Below are 17,390 nucleotides of genomic sequence, written 5' to 3' on the forward strand. Positions count from 1 at the left end.
ATATTTTGCCGAGATAAAATACGTCCCACATTTTACGATTCCGGAGATCGCTGAAGCAAGTGTGCAACAATATCACATGACCACTGTGGGGCGTGTTGGACCTACTTTTAACCAAAACAAGTCAGTGTGGGCAAACATGGCGGACTCGGCTCTCCTGCCAGCTAAAATCCAGTGGAAATGAAAAGGAAAGCCTGCCTAGTGAGTGTAACTGCAAGATAATGCCAGGGCTCGACATTAACAGTTGTCCGCTTGTCCGGGACAAGTGATCCTTTATGTCGGACAAGTTCATCGTCTGTTACTTGTCCGATCGGACAAGTGCCAAAATACGCCGATAATCGGGTTAGATATCAAATTTATCAGTTTATTCACATGATTTCCGAAGCATCTCACTCGACATATTGTTTTGATGAATCGCCGGATGTTTCTATTTGGAAAGAGCGATGTGCGCATGCGCAATATTCAGACCCTCCAGGATTTCGCGATGTTGTGATTTGCAACTTCAATGCAAATTCAACCAATCCCCGCGAATTCAGGGCGGTGTTGCAATTTTATCCAATCACGACAACTTTCCTGCAAATTTGACCAATCGTTGGCGTCGTCTTGAGGTGACGTCGACAAACTACCTTCCGCCTTACTTCTGTGTATACGTTCAAGAGAAGCAGCATGTGCGAGTCAGTGTTTATATAGGCTTAAATTCTGTTACTGAAAGTGTGTTATGTTTACGGTGAAGGACTGTGTGCACTTTATTTTTTTACTTAATACAAGAAATTAAGCGGGTGGCACGGTGGTGTAGTGGTTAGCGCTGTCACCTCACAGCCCCATGGCCAACGAGGGCCTTTCTGTGTGGAGTTTGCATGTTCTCCCCGTGTCCGCATGGGTTTCCTCCGGGTGCTCCGGTTTCCCCCACAGTCCAAAGACATGCAGGTTAGGTTAACTGGCGACTCTAAATTGACCGGAGGTGTGAATGTGAGTGTGAATGGTTGTCTGTGTCTATGTGTCAGCCCTGTGATGACCTGGCGACTTGTCCAGGGTGTACCCTGCCTTTCGCCCGTAGTCAGCTGGGATAGGCTCCAGCTTGCCTGCAACCCTGTAGAACAGGATAAAGCAGCTAGAGATAATGAGATGAGACAAGAAATTAATGGATGCCAACATTTTTACCAAAATGGTATTTAATTTTCCATTGTTTAGGCAGCTTCAGTATCATACTGTGAGATCCTGTTCAAATTGTTTTTTTTTCTTCTATGAAACCTGAGCCATTTATTTTAATAGTTTATAATTATTGTTTAATTTAGTCTTCAGGAGAGACTGCCTGCACACAGTACTCGTATTAATAGTTTTTTTTTTCTTGCATGAAAGCTGAGGCAATTATATTATATTTTAAGGTAACTTCATGTTGTGCTGTGAGGTTCTATGCACTTTAACTTTTGAACCAACAGGTGCATTTGGATAAGTAAAGCCTATTTTTTCTGCATTTTTGTAGTCCTGGTAATCTTTTATATTGGTAAATTTGTTTATAGGACCATTTCTCAGTGTCTTTGTTTTTTTAATCAATAGTTTTTCAGTAATAACTTAATATTTAACATATCACTCAATTTTAATCACAAAAAGAGAAAATCGCAACAATTTTTCACAACTTTCACTTCCTCCCGCAATGTAATCGCAACAAAAACTGAAAAAACACCGCAACTTTCATTGCAATTTTTTGGAAAACCCCCCAAAACATCAGACATTTTAGCCCACAACAATCACAAAAAAGGCCCGCGAAATCCTGGGGGGACTGAATATTCCACTTGCGAAACTGGCCAATACCGCTTCGTGTATTTGAGCTGAAAAGTAAACAGTCATTTATGATTGGTTTTAATCATGTCATACACATGGATTTGTTGACATTTCTGTTGGTGGGATCATTATTCAACTGTATATTTACGTTGAGTATGTGGTAATTTCCAAATCTTTGAATTGTTGTTGATGGTGTTCATGATAAAAATTTAGACATTTAGAAAATGTCCCTCCTGAAGTTCAGCTTCACAAAGAAGTCTAGTGAATCCGAAGCATCTGGTGCTGAAAAGAAGAGGAAACAATCACAGCAGAACTATGAGAGCAAGAGAGAGCGGAAATTTCTCAATTCTTGGAAGGATGAATTTGAATGGGTCCAAGACACCGGAGATGGAATGCAATGTTCTGTGCATATCGCATCCTACTTATGCTGATGTCTCGAGCAGCATGTTTAAAGGTACAGCTTCATATAGGCGAGACATTCTAGTGTCTCATGGCAAGAGTACAAGCCACAAGCGGTGTGATGCAAATGCAACAAATGCAATAAAGATTGTTGGGTTACAAATAGTTTGGTTTTTTTTTCTCAAATATTTCTTCAGACAAGTCAACTTCACATTCGGACAAGTAAATTTCCTTTCAACTTGCCCGACAGGACAAGTGGTTTCAAAAGTTAATGTAGAGCCCTGCCTACTTTTAACCAAAACAAGTCAGTGTGGGCAAACATGATGGACTCGGCTCTCCTGCCAGCTAAAAGCCAGTGTAAATGAAAAGGAAAGCCTGCCTAGTGAGTGTGACTGCAAGATAGAGCAAGGTTAGATGACGTGTCATTTTTCTGGACAGATAACTAAATCATTCTAGCTAGCGTTTCGCTATCTTAGCCTTAGAACCCATGAGCTCGACTCCACGGTAGCGTCTATGGAGTTATAGAGATCTTGCAGTCACATGACCGGAAAGTACACAGCCGCCATCTTGTTGGTAAAAAACACCGCTGAATACTGCTGCACTCGTGTACAGAATGGATCAATTTCAACCGACGGACTACACGGCTCATTTTTCTAATGAACAGATAACTAGATATATGTCTAAAATAAACGATCTACAGATTAGTGACCCTTATGGCTTACCGGACAGAGTTTTCACGACCGTGTCAGTGGATATTGAACTGCCAGCGGAATACCCGGACGTGTATAATTACCTCATCAACTTTCCCTCGCTGTTCAGTGGTGAAGCACTGTGTGCTTATAAATCTCTGGACAGTTATCTTTACAGAAATTCAGGATTTGTCAGCAACTCAGATGTGGCATCTTGTAAACAAGAAAATAACAATCCTCATTGGATGGGTAAGTCACTTAAGTATTGAGTATAGCACTGACCAGCCGATTATAGAATAGAATAAGGTAATTCCAGCTGTAATTCCAAATCGTCCGTCTTGTTTACCATGGATCTGGCGTTGGAGAGATAGAGGCTTAGCAGTGTAGGTTTGAGTGGCTGTTTTCTGAGCTTAGTCAACAGGCCGGCTCTGCAGCCTCACTTTTGTTTCCACTCCCGGCGCCGCCTCCTTTGCTTTGCTTCCGATAACAATCCACGGAGACCCCGCTGGTCTCGCTATCTTGTCCAGAATGTTGTGCATGCGATGGAAATCGCTACAAACCGTCATTTTCTGCTGGAAACCAATGTCCAGTAAGTCCATACGGTTGTAGTGGATATTGAAGTCCGGTACAGACAAACAACACGCAAAAATACACACAAAAAACATAACAAACGTGCACAGGTAGGGAAAGCTTGTAGCCGCAGCCATTATAGTAGAATTGTATATAGTAGGGTTTTCCAGAAGAAAAGGTAGAAGTAAAAGCAGAAGTAGAACCAGAAGTAGAAGGCAGAAATATGGCATTTGACCGACAAGATGGCGTCTGTCACAATCTGGATCGGCTGTGACGTCACATGCAAGTGCTCCATACACCTAATGTTTTGATCTTATAGAGAAAGAAATGATAACACAAAAGCAGTAACAGAGAAAATATATATTTGTCTTTTTTTTATGGATCTATTCATGAAGGTCAACCACAAATTACATCCCTGTGACTCAGAACTCTCCGAGGTTGATGCAGAGTCACAATGTTTTCTGCGCGTCATCATCCTGGTGTGACGCAGTTCCATAGTTATGGTAATTAGTTAAAGCTCCCCACATTCAGCTGTTTCCTGTTTCTGTAGGGCCGTATCGTATACCTTAAGAGGGAGGAAAATGGTCCCATTACAGAGAAAAGTGACCCTCGGAACATCAAAATGATCACATCTTGTCAGCATGATATTGTTCTTGTGAGATGTAGGAAAATGCCATGCATGGAAAAAAACTGAACATTTCAGATCACTTTGCAGTCAGCACCATTAAATAGAGGACATTATGGTGGTGTGAATGTCAGATGAGATTAATTCAACATTTATTAATATGTATAAGGCAGTTAAAGAACCCTTCACTTCTCAGCCTTTTGGCTAAGATCAAGTGTAGTATTTGTTCTTATCAGTTTAATATCTGATATGTTCTCTAAATGAGCAAGTTTTTGGGCAGCACGGTGGTGTAGTGTTTAGCACTGTCGCCTCACAACAAGAAGGTTCTGGGTTCGAGCCCAGTGGCCGATGGGGGGCCTTTCTGTGTGGAGTTTGCATGTTCTCCCCGTGTCTGCATGGGGTTCCTGAGGGTGCTCCGGTTGCCCCACAGTTCAAAGACATATGGTAAGGTAAACATGGGGCAGCCATGGACTGAAGTGCCCTTGAGCAAGGTACCTAACCCAACCCCTAGCTGCTCCCCGGGTGCTGTAGTATGGCTGCCCACTGCTCTGGGTGTGTGTGCATGTGTTCACTGCTTCAGATGGGTTAAATGCAGAAGATGAATTTCACGGTGCTTGAACATGCATGTGGCAAATAAAGGTTTCTTCATCGTCTTCTTCTTCTTCTTCTGAATGCTGGTTGAGTTTGATGACAAGAGCCATGTGCTGTATTTTTGTGCCGTCTCTGCTCCTCATTTTGTCATTGGTTTATTTTCCCTGAAATAAAGAGAATGAAGGAGATGATTGAGGATCTATGGGCTGGAGGGTTTTATTATAAAATCCAGAAAGCCAGAGCAGGTCAACACTAGAGATGTAACTGAATATGAATATATTATTTAGAATGAACAGGGGTGGGTTTCCCGAAAGTCTCTTAAAGGTGGGGTATGAGATTTTGGAATAACGGTTCCTGCAAGCCATATTTTGAAAAGAAACACGCCCGCCCTCGCCATGCCCCCCCCCCGCGCATCTCCAACCCTCCTCCCCCTTAGAGCAGAGTGTAGAGAGCTTGGAAAAATAGCTCAAACTTTCTCATTTAAACTGTGTTTTTAGCCCCAATTTTCACTCCACACACATAATTTTCTCAAAAGTAGTAGCCACGCTTGTCCTGATTCACACAATGTGTCTACCTACACGATAGGACTTGCAGTTTTTGAATGAGAAGCCTGAAAGTGAGGAGAGCACAGCCGCCCAGCCCCATAGACTGCCATTATAAACTTGGCAGAAAAGTCACTCGTTTTTAACTCGCTCTAGTGACCTCATTTTTTACACTACAGACAAAAACATTACACCAGTTTGTTCAGGAGATCCTTGTGGCACTCAGTGTCAAATAATTTTGTGAATATCTCCTTCCGTTTTCGTGTAAATCCCCGTTGTTTGGAGGAAGCGCACTGAGAGAATCCTGCGCTCTGTGTGACACTGCTCTCTCTCTCTCTCACACACACACAGAAGGGACGGGCTGCTCGGGCTTCAGTCTGATTGACGTGTCAGTATCCAATCATTTTGAGGTGGTACCTTGATATGATTGGATGGCGTTTTTCCTTTATTTTACACTGTAGACTGGATTAAAATATTTCATTTTTGGGTCAAACCTTCTATTGTACTGCTTGCAACATGGGTGTGAGGAGCTTTTCAAGCAATATGGTAAAAAATACTCCTGAAAAAAATCTCATACTCCACCTTTAAATTACCTTTTAAGAGCCATCGTCAAGCTAATGTGGCTTTCCCGAACAACATCGTTGCCTAAGTAGTCCTTTAGTTGCTCGAAATTTATGAGAGACCCAGACTACTCGTTCAAAACAAAGAGCGACTCTCTCACAGCCGAATACACCGACTGCGCATGCACTGTAGAGGGACGCTCACAGTCAACAGGGGAAATTGGTGTTGAATCTGCTGCCTGTGTTAAATTATTTTTCTTTTAATTATTTTTCTGGTGCAAGTACATCCAGTTAATTATTAAATAAATAAGCAAAACTTTATGAATACTGTATATTTCAATATGTTATGGAATTATATATGGATATCATAATGTCACATTGATATCGCCACATTTTAATCAAATGTAACTCCATTAGGCGAGTGATTCACTAATTTAGTTTGCATGTTCTCCCCGTGTCCGCGTGGGTTTGCTCCGGTTTCCCCCAAAGACATGCAGGTTAGGTTAACTGGTGACTCTAAATTGACCGTAGGTGTGAGTGTGAATGGTTGTCTGTGTCTATGTGTCAGCCCTGTGATGACCTGGCGACTTGTCCAGGGTGTACCCCGCCTTTCGCCCGTAGTCAGCTGGGATAGGCTCCAGCTTGCCTGCGACCCTGTAGAAGGATAAAGCGGCTAGAGATAATGTGATGTATATTTCAATATGTTATGGAATTATATATGGATATCATAATGTCACATTGATATCGCCACATTTTAATCAAATGTAACTCCATTAGGCGAGTGATTCACTAATTTAGTTTGCATGTTCTCCCCGTGTCCGCGTGGGTTTGCTCCGGTTTCCCCCAAAGACATGCAGGTTAGGTTAACTGGTGACTCTAAATTGACCGTAGGTGTGAGTGTGAATGGTTGTCTGTGTCTATGTGTCAGCCCTGTGATGACCTGGCGACTTGTCCAGGGTGTACCACGCCTTTCGCCCATAGTCAGCTGGGATAGGCTCCAGCTTGTCTGCGACCCTGTAGAACAGGATAAAGTGGCTAGAGATAATGAGATGATTTATTTATTTATTTATTTATTTATAGACAGATTAGGAGGTCAATTTATATATAAGGAGGTCAGTACAACTTCCTTAGGTACACACTACACACAGATCAAAACCTCTCTCTCTCTCTCTCTCTCTCTCTCTGTGTGCACTTATAAAGGAGATCATTGCCCACTCAGCACTGTGGATAACAGTTGAAATAATCCTGACTGCATGATCAGGGGGTAACAGTGAAATGAGTGAGCATGGGGAACACATTGACTAAATTATTTAGCTCATTATTTGCTCATTCTTTCGTGTGAACGTTTGTTCATTTAATTAAAAACACACTTGGAATAAAAATACTGCCCAAAAACATAAAATGGTTTCATTATTTAATTACCACATTATATTTGTAATGCTTCCAGATGATACTATATTGTAGCCGTTCGGATGGGTGGGTGGAGCACAGAGGGACGGCAGGCCAGAACTGAGTTCACAAAACCCATTTATTTTAGCTTTTCAGCCTTAACTATACACACACACACACTCCCGTCGTCTGGTTGGGGAGAGAGCCCTCTCTGCTCTCGCTCTCTTCCTTAAATAGGGCACGGTCACTGGGGAAGACACACAAACACATTAATCAACCTCAGGTGCAGTGATCCTGCCACTTACCTACCCCGACTCCGCCCTCCGGTCAAATACCGATGCTTGGCCATGCCCCCACTGCCACATACCCCCACCGCCCGACTCAGGCCGGGCGGCTGTCCGGCCTCCAGCCGACTCCCCCCCCGACGGGAGAGGAAGTCCGCCACGGCCATCTGCGCCCCCGGCCTGTGGATCACCTTGAAGTTGAAGGGTTGGAGTGCCAGATACCAACGGGTGATCCGTGCGTTGGCATCCTTCATGCGGTGGAGCCACTGGAGGGGCGCGTGGTCTGAACAGAGGGTGAAAGGGCATCCCAGCAGGTAGTAATGGAGGGTGAGGACCACCCACTTGATCACTAGGCACTCCTTTTCAATGGTGCTGTAGCGCCCCTCACGCACCGACAGCTTCCTACTGACATACAACACTGGGCGGTCCTCCCCCTCCACCTCCTGGGACAAAACAGCCCCCAGCCCTCTGTCCGACACATCCGTCTGTAACATAAAGGGGAGAGAAAAGTCAGGGGAGTGTAAAAGTGGCCCCCCACACAGTGCAGCCTTTACCTCAGAAAAAGCCCGCTGGCATTGCTCTGTCCACTGGACCGGATCTGGTGCCCCCTTTTTAGTCAGATCAGTCAGCGGGCTGGTGACGTCCGAATAGTTAGGTATAAACCTACGATAATAGCCAGCCAGCCCCAGGAACGGTCTCACCCCCTTTTTGGTCTTGGGCCTCGGGCAGGCCACAATTGCCGCTGTCTTGTTAATTTGGAGACGCACCTGCCCGCTGCCCAAGTGGAAGCCCAGATACCGTATTTCCACCTGCCCAATCGCACACTTCTTCGGTTTGCAGGGATGAGAATTTTCCGCCGATCGGCGGATTTCCGACTTTTTCAGACCAAAATGATCGTTTTTGAGAGTGCGCGCACGAAATTAAGGTCTGCATCACGCATCTTAGAATGTGCGCACGCGAGGGAGACTGTGTGCTTGTTCATGTAGTGCATGCCAGACAAAGAGCATCCTGATTGGGTTACTCAGCAAAATAAGCCAATCAGCTTTCAGTGTGGGTGGGCTTTTATCTCTTTTCTCGAGGACCGGAGTTTTCAGCTGAGTCAGCGCAGCCTACAGGATCGGCATGGCAGAGAGAGCATGCGTGCGCCCCAAAAAACCAAAGCGTAAAACCCACTTCAGCTCAGATTACACAAAAGAATCTCCATCTAATAATAATCTCCCTGTCTAATAATAATCTCCGTGTCTAATAATAATCTCCCTGTTTAATAATATCCTTGTCTAATAATGATCTCCCTGTCTAATAATCTCCCTGTCTAATAATAATCTCCCTGTCTAATAATCTCCCTGTCTAATAATCTCCCTGTCTAATAATAATCTCCCTGTCTAATAATAATATCCCTGTCTAATAATCTCCCTGTCTAATAATAATCTCCCTGTCTAATAATCTCCCTGTCTAATAATAATCTCCCTGTCTAATAATAAAGAAAATAAATAAATACATGAATAAATAAAATAGCCAAAAATCATTAGTCCCTGGAACCCCTGGGCCCCACCCCCCTGGGCCATGGGCCCCGCCCTGGTTTTTTCAGACTTTTTAAATATTTTTCATTCTCATCCCTGGGGTTGGCTGTGAGACCCGCTCGCCTCAGCGACCTAAGGACGGCCCTCAGATGTTGGAGGTGCCTCGGCCAGTCATTAATAATATAATATTATTAGTCATTAATAATAGATAATGATATCATCGAGGTAGGCTGCCACATAGGTGGCGTGGGGGCGGAGGACCCTATCCATCAGCCGCTGAAACATAGCGGGCGCCCCAAACAGCCCAAAAGGAAGTGTGACAAACTGGTGTAAGCCGAACGGTGTGGAAAAGGCCATGTTTTCTCGGGATAATGGAGTCAAGGGGATCTGCCAATAACCCTTTGTTAAATCCAGTGTTGAGTAAAAGCGAGCTGTGCCTAGTTGATCGAGTAACTCATCAATATGAGGCATTCGGTACGCGTCGAATTTAGACACCGCGTTGACTTTCCTATAGTCTACACAGAACCAGACCAACCCATCGGCCTTGGGTACCAAGACCAATGGGCTGCTGCAGTCACTGTGGGACTCCTCGACGATGCCCATTTCGAGCATGGCCTCGAGTTCTTCCCGAACCACCTTTTTCTTGTGTTTGGGTAGCCTGTAAGGGCGGCTACGCACTACCACCCCCGGGGGCATCTCAATGTGGTGCTCTATGAGGTTGGTGCGGCCAGGCAGGGGCGAGAATACGTCCGAAAACTCGGTCTGCAACTGGGCAACCTCTGCAAGTTGGGTCGGGGAGAGGTGGTCTCCACAGGGGACCGGAGAGGTACGTGATGCCAATGCTCCTTTTTGAACCTCCGGCCCCTGCTCCGCCTTCTCCGGAACCACCGACACCAATGCCACGGGGACCTCCTCATTCCAGAGTTTGAGCAGATTGAGGTGGTAAACCTGTAACGCCCCACCCCTGTCCGTTCACCTCACCTCATAGTCAACATTCCCAACTCGCCGTGTGACCTCAAAGGGTCCTTGCCACTTGGCAACTAATTTGGAGCTCAATGTGGGCAACAGTATGAGTACTTTATCTCCCTGTGTGAACTCCCTGAGACGCGTACCCTTGTCGTACAGGCGGGTTTGTCGTTCTTGGGCCTGCCGCAAATTCTCCTGGGTTAGGTGGGTGAGTGTGTGGAGTTTTGCATGCAGGTCAATAATGTATTGGATTTCATTTTTACTTGGTGAAGATCACTCCTCCCAATTGTCCCGCAGCACATCTAGAATGCCGCACGGCTTACGCCCGTATAACAATTCAAATGGGGAGAACCCCGTGGAGGCTTGGGGGACCTCTCACACTGAAAACAACAAGGGTTCAAGCCACTTATCCCAATTATATGCATCCTCACTTATGAATTTTTTACTTATATTCTAGAGGGTGCAATTGAACCGTTCAACTAAACCGTCCATTTGTGGGTGATACACGCTGGTGCGGATCGGCTTAATACCCAACAACCTATACAGTTCATTTAGTGTACTTGACATAAACGAGGTGCCTTGGACAGTCAGAATCTCTTTCGGGATTCCCACTCGGGAGATAACGCGGAAGAGCACCTCCACAATACTGTGTGCTGAGATATTGCGAAGAGGCACTGCTTCCGGGTATCACGTTGCATAGTCCACCAGAACTAATATAAAGCGGTACCCTCGTGTTGACCGACAAGATCCATCCCAATTCTTTTGAACGGGGTCTCGATTAATGGGAGAGGGCGCAAAGGTGCTTTTGGAATGGCCACTGGATTTTCTAACTGGCATTCGCGGCATGTCGTACACTACCTATGGACATCGCCGCGAATCCCTGGCCAATAGAACCGGGCCATTATTCGGGCTAGTGTTTTATCCTGCCCTAAGTGTCCAGCCATGGGATTAAAGTGAGCCGCCTGGAATACGAATTCCCGGTGTCTCTTCGGAATCAAAAGCTGCATGACTTGCTCTTTTAGTCTGAGTGTCCTGCATCACTCGGTATAATCTATCCTTCATAATTGCAAAGTAGGGGAAGGACGGGGTGGCGTTTGGCTGGAGCATTTGACCATCGATTACTCTCGCTTGGTCAAATGCATGCCGCAGAGTCTCGTCTCGCGGCTGCTCTAATAGAAAATCCGCGAGGGATTCCCCAATAGAGAGAGGAGGAGCTGGCAGCTCCTCACTCTGACACGGAGATGATGTAGACGGCTCTGTGACAGCTGCTCCCGCCAACACGACACCGGGACCTCCCGTTATTAAACTACGGCAGGACCCACTCTTCACTAGGTGACTCATTAATTCCCCAAATCCCGGCCAATCCGTCCCCAAAATTATCGAGTGGGTAAGGTGAGGATTAACCGCCGCCTTCACTATAAATTTTTCCCCTCGAAAAAAAATGTGGACCGACACTAAAGGGTAGTTGTGAACATCCCCGTGCACACACAACACCTTCACCAATTGTGCTCTCCCCAGTGCCTCGTCTTGCACCAGGTTTTGGTGGATTGAGGTCTGATTACAACCAGAATCCACCAACGCCTGATGTGTATCCCCTTGGATACTCACCGGTATGCGATACGCTCCGGCCCGATCGAGGGCGGCTCCTGGCGCATCGGGGATCCAAACCACTGCGCCCACCTCCATTACCGAGCACTGCTGTTGGGGATGGCCCGGCTCCCTGCAGCACCAGCAAACCGGCCCGGGCTTCCTCTCTGCACTGGTGCTCTGGGGCTCACTCACCTGGGGGGGGGGGGAGAGACAGACACAGAAGGGAGAAACAGGAGGGCACCACAGGTGCGGTGGGCCGGCTGGGGCCGGCCCCCGCCTCTGCGGTGGGGGAACGGGGCGAGGATGAGACACAGGAGGAGAGGGAGAGAGAGAGAGAGAGAGAGAGAGAGAATCAACCTCATTAATCAATCTCAGGTGCAGTGATTCTGCCACTTACCTCAGGTGCAGTGATTCTGCCACTTACCTTCCCTGACTCCACCCTCCGGTCACAGACTGACGCTTGGCCACGCCCCTGCTGCCACATTCTCTTATTTTAAACACTTTATATTTCATTAGATTTTGGTTAAAAATGAATGCTATGTGACCTTATCTACTGGATTTAGCAACTACTAATGCCTTCAGCAACGACAGTACAATTGCCTTTAGCAACTACTAATGCCTGTATCGAGGATGCGCATTACAAAGATGCTCTTCAGATTCCTTCTTACGAGTGAGTTCAGTCTCTCAACTCGCTCTTTAGCTCTAAAGGGCAACATTACTGGGAAACCCACCCCGATCATGTGTTCTTAACAGATACAAAGATGTTCACAAGAGGCACAAAATTCTGGGGTTGTTTTGTTTGTTTTCAGGAAACTTTTCAGAAAGACAAACCCATAAATACTTCAGGTTTAAACACTAATGGGCCTTTTCCACTACCCTTTTTCAGCCCAACACAGCTCTGTTAGGGTTTTGCTGGGATTCAAACCCAGGTCGTTGGTGTGATAATCCAGCAAACCCCCACTAGGCCACCAGGGGGATGATTCAAGTGCAGAGGCGTGAAGCGAAAGTAGAGTATCAAAAAACAGTTTATTTACACTATTTACAATCCAATGGAAAAAACAAAAAGAAAATCCAAAAGCTCAGAAGATAAACCAAAAATAAAAATATCCAAAGGTTAAATGTCCAAAAACAAAAGGAAAGACAAAATGCTGAACGCTCAGAAGATCAAAAAGGTACAAAGTCCAAAGAAAGCAAAAATATCAAAAACACAAGGGCACAGGCAAGATACGTGGGACAGAGGAAACTAGCACTAGACAGCATAGCCTAAAGACTCCGTGACAAGGGAACAAACAGAGGGGTATTTATACACAAACTAATTAAGGAACAGGGCGGGGCAGGAAACAGGCAATCAAGACAAACACAAAACACAGTGGCGGCCTCTAGAGGCCAAAACAAACATGACAAGATAAACATAACAGCGGCCTCTAGAGGCCAAAACAGTCCCAGTCCTAACAGGACACCCCCTCCCAGGAGCGTCTCCTGACGTTCCCAGGGCGATCCGAATGGGCTGAATGGAAGTCCTGACAAAGTCCTTTATCTAAAATGTCCCAGGCGGGGACCCAACAGCGTTCCTCAGGGCCAATGCCCTCCCAGTCTACCAGATATTGAAGCCCACCGCAGACTCGGCGGAAGTCAAGCAGGTGATGCACAGTGAACACAGTCTGACCCTGGAAGATGCAGGGGGGTGGGGGATTCCTAGGGGCAGGGGCATACATGGACGTCAGTACGGGCCGCAACAGGGAAACATGGAATGTGGGGTTGATCCTCAGAGTCCGGGGCAACTGGAGCTGGTAGGCAACAGGGTTCACCCTGCGCACCACCTTGAAGGGGCCAATGTAGCGAGGAGCAAGCTTGCGGTTCTCCACCCACAGCGGAAGGTCCTTGGTGGACAGCCAAACCTGCTGCCCAGGGTGGAAAGCGTGGGCAGGTCTTCTATAGCGGTTGGCCTGAGTCTGGTTGGTTCTGGAGGTCTGGATGAGGGTCCTCCTGACCTTGCTCCAGGTCTTGCGACACCGTCTCACATATTGGTTGACCGAGGGCACGCCCGTGTCCTCCTCCTGGTCCGGGAACAGAGGTGGCTGGAACCCGAATTGGCACTGGAATGGCGACAGCTTGGTGGCCGATGACTGCAGGGTGTTGTGGGCGTACTCTGCCCATGGCAGCCAGGTGTCGGGTTATCCATAGCCAGGCCTCGCAGGGTGGTTTCCAGGTCCTAGTTGAGCCTCTCCATCTGGCCATTGGACTGTGGGTGGAACCCAGAGGAGAGGCTGGCAGTGGCTCCGATGAGCTTGCAAAACCCGTGCCACACTCGGGAGGAGAACTGGGGCCCCTGGTCAGAGACGATATCCTGTGGGAGACCAAAGACTCGCAAGACGTGATCAAACAATAGTTTAGCTGTTTCAAGAGCAGAAGGGAGCTTGCACAGTGGTATAAAGTGGCAGGCCTTGGAGAATCTGTCAACTATGACAAAAATGACAGTGTTACCTTGTGACTCAGGGAGACCCGTGATGAAATCGACTGCCATGTGGGACCAGGGACGCCGGGGAATGGTCAGAGGATGCAGGAGGCCCTGGGGATGCTGTCGTGGGTTCTTGCTTCTGGTGCACACCTCGCAGGAAAGGACAAATGACCTCACTTCCTTCTCCATGCTTGGCCACCAGAAGTGTCTTCTCAAAAAGTCCAGGGTCCTTCGAGCTCCCAGGTGGGTGGTGAGAGGGGACGAGTGACCCCACTGGAGAACCTTGGCCCGGGCTTGATGTGGGACGTACAAGAGGCCCAGTGGCCCTGTCCCAGGACCGGGGTCCTGGCGTTGGGCTCGTCGGATGGCCTCCTCAATACCCCAGCGGACAGGGGCCACAATCCGGGACACAGGGATAATAGGCCCAACTTCGCTCTCCCTGTTGGTGGGAGCGAACAGCCTGGAAAGCTCGTCAGGTTTGGTGTTTTTGGAGCTGGGGCGGTATGATAGGGTAAAGTTGAACCGACTGAAAAACAAGGCCCACCTAGCCTGTCATGGATTGAGTCTCTTTGCTTGCTGGAGGTACTCCAGGTTCTTGTGGTCCGTCCAGACCAAAAATGGATGTTGCGCTCCCTCCAGCCAGTGCCTCCACTCCTCAAGGGCCAGTTTAACTGCTAGCAGTTCTCGATCCCCCACGTCATACCGGGACTCCGCAGAACTCAGGCGGTGGGAGAAGTATGCGCAGGGGTGCAGCCTTCCTTCCGAGCATTGAGAGAGGACCACGCCGACGCCGCTGTCCGAGGCATCCACCTCGACGATGAAGGGTTGCGAAGGGTCCGGGAGGACCAGAATGGGTGCCGTGCAGAAGCGGTGCTTGAGGTCTTTGAACGCCTTTTCCACCTGAGGAGACCAGACATACGATCCACCTGTCCCTTTGGTGAGGTCCGATATGGGCGCTGCTACAGAACTAAAGTTCCTGATAAACTTGCGGTAGAAGTTAGCAAATCCTAAGAACCGCTGAACCTCTTTGACGGACTTGGGGGTGGGCCAGTCCCGGACGGCCAGGGTCTTGGCTGGATCCATCTGGAGTTGGCCTGTCCGTATAATAAAACCCAGAAAGGAGACCTTGGGAACATGAAATTCGCATTTCTGGGCCTTAGCGAACAGATTGTTCTGTAGCAGCCTCTGGAGAATCTGGCGGACATGGTGGCGGTGCTCCTGCACGGTCTTGGAAAAGATTAGGATGTCATCGAGGTAGACAAAAACGTACTGGTTAATCATGTCCCTCAAGACGACGTTGATTAGGGCCTGAAAAACAGCTGGTGCATTGGTGAGTCCGAAGGGCATCACCTGGTACTCGTAGTGCCCAGACGGGGTGTTAAAGGCAGTCTTCCACTCGTCTCCCTGACGGATACGGATGAGGTGGTATGCGTTCCGTAAGTCCAATTTGGTGAAGACAGTGGCACCTTGGAGCAGATCGAACGCTGTGGACATCAGCGGAAGGGGATAGCGGTTGTGTACAGTGATCTTGTTCAGACCCCTGTAATCAATACATGGCCGGAGCCCCCCATCCTTCTTTCCGACAAAGAAGAAGCCAGCACCAGTGGGTGAGGTGGAGGGTCGAATGAACCCAGAGGCCAAGGCTTCCTTGATGTACTCCTCCATGGCCTTGCATTCTAGCTGAGAGAGGGAAAACAGTCTGCCACGAGGAGGGGTAGTCCCAGGGAGCAAGTCGATGGCACAGTCCGGAGGAAGAACGGTGGCCCTGCTCTTGCTGAAAACTTCCTTGAGATCCCAGTACTCTGTGGGAACTTGAGATAACTCGGTGAGATCAGGAGGCTCGGCAGGAGACACAGGAGAGCTAGAGAGCAGACAAGAGGCATAGCAAGCAGGACCCCACTCCACAACCTGGCTAGTGACCCAGTCTATACGAGGGTTGTGGCGGGTAAGCCAAGGAAGACCTAGAATAACTGGGAACTCTGGTGAAGGAATCAGGTGCAGGGATATTTCTTCCTTGTGACCTTGAGACTGGAGGAGTTACTTGGGTGACTCTTCTGTCACCTAAGGCTTGGCCATCCAGGGCAGACACAGACAGTGGGACTTCAAGAGGTGCAGTCGGGACATTGATACTTTGGGCGAAGTGAACATCCATAAAGTTTCCAGCCGCCCCGGAGTCTAACAAGGCCTGACAAGAGTGGACAGACTCACCCCAGGAGATGGAGACCGGAATGTAGACTCCTTGGCCAGGGAGTTCGGGAGAGAGGGTAGGCCCCGTCACAACCCTCCCTCGGCTGGACGGGCGGTCCTTTTCCCAAGAGCTTGGAAATGGCCAGGCTTGCCACAGTAGATGCAGCACTTGTCCCTCCTTCTGCTCCCTTTCAGCTTCGGAGAGACGAGTACGGCCAACTCGCATGGGCTCTGGACAGTCACTGGAGGAGGTAGACGGGCTCCAGGTCGAGGCATTGAGGCCGGGGAAGCTCAGGACGTGGCGGCGCTCTCTAATCCTGTTGTCAAGATGAGTAGAATGTGAGATCAGAGTTTCGAGGTCACTTGGGCATCCGATAGAGGCCAGGCCGTCTTTGATGGGGTCAGACAAACCATGGTGAAAGGCTGAAACCAGGGCTGCTTCGTTCCATCCGCTGACTGCTGCAAGCATCTGGAACACGATGGTGTAGTCTGCGATGCTTCCTTCTTGCCAGATGGACATGAGCTTCCTGGCTGCATCTTTACTGGCGTCTGCCTGATCGAAGACATGAAGCATCTCCACCCTAAACAGCTTGAAATCAGAGCACTCAGGTCCCTGTCTCTGCCAAATGGCCGTTGCCCAAGCCTTACCAGCTAACAAGGTTATCACAAAGGCAATCTTGCGGCAATCCGTAGTGTAGGTGGTAGGCTGAAGCTCAAAGGTGAGTTGGCATTGGGTAAGGAACTCCCGGCACTCACTGCACTTGCCGTCATACCTCTGTGGTGCAGGAAGGCTGGGTTCGTGAGGTGAAGGAGGCAGCGTGGCGGGAGGCACTGGAGCAGATGGTGGAGCACGAGCCGGATCAGGAGATGCGGGCAAAGGAGTCAGCTGTGCCAGGGTTTTCCCAATCTGCTGAAGCAGTACCTCATGGCAAGCATGGCTCATGGTCGCTCCGAAGCTGCCATAATTCCCTGAAGGTTGGCTGGGTAGACAGTTGAAGCAGCCTCTGTTGAGTCAGTCATGACAGAGTCTTTCTGTTAGGGTTTTGCTGGGATTCGAACCCAGGTCATTGGTGTGATAATCCAGCAAACCCCCACTAGGCCACCAGGGGGATGACTCAAGTGCAGAGGCGTGAAGCGAAAGTAGAGTATCAAAAAACAGTTTATTTACACTATTTACAATCCAATGGAAAAAAACAAAAAGAAAATCCAAAAGTTCAGAAGATAAACCAAAAATAAAAATA

At 48.1% G+C, this 17,390-nt stretch overlaps 1 protein-coding gene and 1 pseudogene across 1 annotated transcript in view; both read left to right on the forward strand.

The window, feature by feature from the left end:
- The window catches only part of LOC132882146 (obscurin-like), a 181,504-nt gene that overhangs the window by 141,547 nt on the left and 22,567 nt on the right, over positions 1 to 17,390 (forward strand). The gene's annotated exons all lie outside the window — the stretch shown is intronic.
- On the forward strand, positions 4,247 to 4,360 carry LOC132897942 (U2 spliceosomal RNA; annotated as a pseudogene).

The sequence above is a fragment of the Neoarius graeffei genome, chromosome 1 (genome assembly GCF_027579695.1).
Source record: "Neoarius graeffei isolate fNeoGra1 chromosome 1, fNeoGra1.pri, whole genome shotgun sequence".
NCBI lineage: Eukaryota > Metazoa > Chordata > Actinopteri > Siluriformes > Ariidae > Neoarius > Neoarius graeffei.